At 44.5% G+C, this 4,485-nt stretch overlaps 1 non-coding gene across 1 annotated transcript; it reads right to left on the reverse strand.

Annotated features, from left to right (window-relative positions):
• Window positions 1-743: 743 nt before the first annotated feature.
• On the reverse strand, window positions 744-850 carry LOC112084687. The gene has a single exon (XR_002898348.1). It is a non-coding gene; the product is annotated as a small nucleolar RNA R71 (small nucleolar RNA).
• Between the last annotated feature and the right edge of the window lie 3,635 nt (window positions 851-4,485).

The raw sequence follows: 4,485 nt of genomic DNA on the forward strand, positions 1-4,485 counted from the left end.
GGTCTAGATCAAGAAGCTGTGGTCCTCCTTTTCCTCTAAACGACAACATCAACCTTTTGGTACCAAGGAGGAGAAGAGACAGACGTGGTAGACACATTGATCAGACTGAGATGGCAGAACAAGGAGATCACGTGGTAGATATGGAACAACCAGTTCAGGAGCAACAGGCTCAAGGTCAGGGAGCTGGTATTGGAGTTGGTCAGGGGTTTCACCAGGGCAATGTTCAGCAGGAACAGGTGCACCACCAACAAGCCTATGTCCACCAGGGACAAGCTCAGGCTCATCAACAGAGGCATCAGGCCAATGTTCAACAAAGACACCAGGTGCACCACCAACCCCACCCTTTCCAACCACAACAAAGAAGATATGAGCAACCCCAAATCTATGTTGGCGAAAATGACAGGGCCAATGCTCATCAGTATGGAGCTGGTATTCAGGCACCACCTGTGCAGAACAACAACTTTGAAGTGAAAGCATCATTGCTGAATATGGTCCAGAACTCAAAGTTCCATGGGTTAGCAATGGAAGATCCCTTGGAACACTTGGACCAGTTTGATAAGGTGTGTGATCTGACCAAGATAAATGGAGTTTCAGAAGACAGCTTTAAGCTAAGACTATTCCCATTCAGTCTTGGTGATAAAGCTCATCAATGGGAGAAGAATCTTCCAAGAGGCTCCATTCAAACCTGGGAGCAATGCAAGCAAGCCTTCTTATCTAAGTTCTTCTCTACCTCAAGAACTGCAAAACTAAGGAACCAAATCTCTAGCTTCACTCAGCAAAGCAATGAAAGTTTTGGTGAAGCATATGAGAGATTCAGGAGCTACACAAACCAATGCCCACACCATGGGTTTAGTGAGGCTTCTCTTCTCAGCACACTGTATAGGGGAGCTCTTCCCAAGATTAGAAACCAGCTGGATACTGCTTCCAATGGGAACTTTCTGGGTAAAGAGATTCATGCTGCTTTAGAGCTAGTGGAGAACTTAGCATTGAGCAATGATACTTATGGTGAAGACTATGACAGATCAAATAGGTCTGAAGGTTCAAGCTCAGAACAGAGGCTCACCAGAGAAGTTAAGGAGTTGAGGAGTGAATTGGACAAGCTGAAATTCACCACTCAGAAGCCAATGCATTTTGTTGGAGAGTATGAGGAACCTTCTCAAATTTTTGAGAACATAAGTGAAGAAGGTCTTACCCAAGAGGAGCTCAACTACATTGGGAATCAGAGGTTCCAAAGATATCAGTATGGTAATGCCAATCCAAACCTCTCTTACAGGAACACCAATGTAGCTAACCCACAAGACCAGGTCTATCCCAATTCTCAAGCTCCAAAGAACTTTGTTCCCAAGCACAACTTTCAAGGGTCATTCCAACCCAAGAATCAATTTGGTCAGAATCAGAGTTTTGGTCAGCAACAGCAACCATTTCAGGGCACTGGTTACACTTCACAGCAGCCAAAGGCACCACCAGGGTTTGGTCCACCACAGTTCCAACAGCAGGCGCCGGTTCAACAACAGTTTCAGCCACCAATGGTTCAACAGCAGCCACAGATGGGTACAGATATGGTTGGTATTCTGCAACAACTACTTCAGGGTCAACAGACTATGCAGCAGGAAATCAAGGAACTGAAGCAAAACCCCAGGCATCAAGCTCAAGGAACCAAGGTCACCTACCTGGAAAACCAGAACCCAACCCCAAGGAATATGCCAAGGCCATTACACTGAGGAGTGGCAAGGAGTTACCTGGTATTGAGAACAACAATGTGATCATTGAGGACAATGATCAACCTGAGAGGGAGGCAGCCTTAAAGGATGATCAAGTTGCTGAGAAACCAAGGTCAGAAAAGGGTAAAGAGGTAGCAAAGGAACCAGAACCAGAGAAGAAGTATGTGCCACCACCTCCATACCAACCCAAGCTCCCATTTCCAGGGAGATTTAAGAAGCAACTAGTGGACAAGGCAAGAGCTGTATTTGAGAAGGCACTCAAAGAGACACCACTCACAATGCCTCTCATTGATGCATTCTTAATGATGCCAAAGATGGGAAAGTTTTTGAAGGATGCTATTCTGAACAAGACAAAAGAGCTTCAAGGCATGGTAGTACTAAGTCATGAATGCAGTGCTATCATTCAGAGGAAGTCCATTCCAAGGAAGTTGACTGATCCAGGGAGCTTCACACTCCCCTGTGCCATTGGACCTCTTCTATTCTCTGGATGTCTTTGTGATTTAGGAGCATCAGTCAGCTTGATGCCATTCTCCATAGCACAGAAGCTGGGCTTTAGAGTTTTCAAACCTTCAAAGATTTCTCTTATCCTTGCAGATAGATCAGTTAGATTGCCTGTTGGTATGTTGGAAGATCTACCTGTCAAGATAGGTGGTTTTGAGGTTCCAACAGATTTTGTTGTGCTGGAGATGGATGAAGAGCCAGTAGATCCTCTTATCTTGGGCAGACCATTCTTAGCCACTGCAGGAGCTATTATTGATGTGAGAGGTGGGATAATAGAACTTCAACTTGGGTCTGAAAAGCTCAAGTTTGATGTGAATGAGATGATGAAGAAGCCCACCATTGAAGGTCAATGTTTCTATGTAGAGACAATGGATCAGTTGGCTGATGAGTTGCTTGAGGAGCTGAACACTGAGGATCCTCTTCAAGCTACTCTAACTCAAGAACAAGGAGACAATGGGCTCTTGGCTGAAGCAAGTGAAGGGTATAAGCTGTATCTGGACAATGCAAGAGAGCTGGGTCCTGAGACAAGGTTTGTGGAGCTGGAACAGAATGGCACTGAGGTTTTGGCAATCCAAGAATCAGTCACCAGCCAAAGCAGCTTGGACCAGGACTGGAATGAGGCTGATGCACCCTCTGTTGAGCTCAAACCTCTACCAACAGGGCTCAGGTATGCTTTCTTAGGACTAAACTCCACATATCCTGTCATCATCAATGATAACCTATTAGAGGACCAAGAGAGTGCATTGCTGAATGAAATAAGAAAGTTCAGGAGAGCCATAGGGTATTCTTTGGCTGACATTAGAGGGATCTCTCCTGACATCTGCACCCATAGGATCCACCTAGAGGACCAATCTATGTCCTCTATTGAGCACCAACGTAGACTTAACCCCAACCTTAGGGAAGTGGTTAAGAAGGAGATACTAAAGCTTCTTGAGGCAGGGATAATTTACCCAATCTCTGACTCAAGATGGGTGTCTCCTGTTCATGTTGTGCCCAAGAAAGGTGGGATCACAGTGGTGAAAAACGATAAGGATGAACTCATAGCTCAAAGAACAATAACTGGCCATCGCATGTGCATTGACTATAGGAAATTGAATTCTGCTTCTAGAAAAGATCATTTTCCTTTACCATTCATTGATCAAATGCTTGAAAGGTTAGCTAATCATCCTTATTTTTGTTTTCTCGATGGGTACTCTGGATTTTTCCAAATTCCCATAGATCCAAGAGATCAAGAGAAAACAACATTCACATGCCCTTATGGCACTTACGCTTATAGGAGAATGCCTTTCGGTTTATGTAATGCACCGGCCACTTTTCAAAGATGTATGATGCACATTTTCTCTGACATTATTGAAGAGAAAGTTGAGGTGTTCATGGATGACTTTAGTGTCTATGGCTCCTCCTTCTCGGATTGTCTCTCTAATTTGACACAGGTGTTGGAGAGATGTGAGCAACACAACTTGGTGCTGAACTGGGAGAAGTGTCATTTCATGGTGCAAGAAGGGATAGTTCTTGGGCACAAGATCTCTGAAAAGGGCATTGAGGTTGATAAGGCAAAGGTGGAAGTGATGGTAAATCTGCAAACCCCCACTTCTGTTAAAGGGATAAGGAGCTTCCTGGGTCATGCAGGGTTTTATAGAAGATTCATAAAGGACTTCTCAAGGATTGCCAGGCCCTTAACAAGACTGTTGTGTAAGGAAGTGGATTTCACCTTTGATGCTGAATGTGAAGAAGCCTTTAAGTTGATCAAGGAGGCATTGGTTAGTGCACCAATAGTTCAGGCACCAGACTGGTCTCTACCTTTTGAGGTCATGACAGATGCTTCTGACTTTGCTGTTGGAGCAGTACTTGGACAAAAGAAAGACAAGAAGTTGCATGTGATCTACTATGCCAGTAGAACACTTGACTCTGCCCAAGAGAAGTATGCTACAACTGAAAAGGAAATGCTGGCAATAGTTTTTGCCTTTGATAAGTTCAGAAGCTACCTGGTGGGATCAAAGGTCATTGTGTCTACTGATCATGCAGCCCTCAGGTACTTGATGACCAAGAAAGATGCCAAACCAAGGCTGTTGAGATGGGTTCTATTGCTCCAAGAGTTTGATATGGAGGTGCTTGATAAAAAGGGGATTGAGAATGGTGCTGCAGACCATCTCTCAAGGCTGAGGATTGAAGAAAAAGTCCCCATAGATGATGCTTTGCCTGAAGAGTCTCTGATCGTGCTCCATTCATACTTGGAGTTTGAGGAAGTAGAGAGCATTCAAGA

Source organism: Eutrema salsugineum, unplaced genomic scaffold (genome assembly GCF_000478725.1).
Source record: "Eutrema salsugineum unplaced genomic scaffold, Eutsalg1_0 scaffold_4, whole genome shotgun sequence".
Taxonomy (NCBI): domain Eukaryota; kingdom Viridiplantae; phylum Streptophyta; class Magnoliopsida; order Brassicales; family Brassicaceae; genus Eutrema; species Eutrema salsugineum.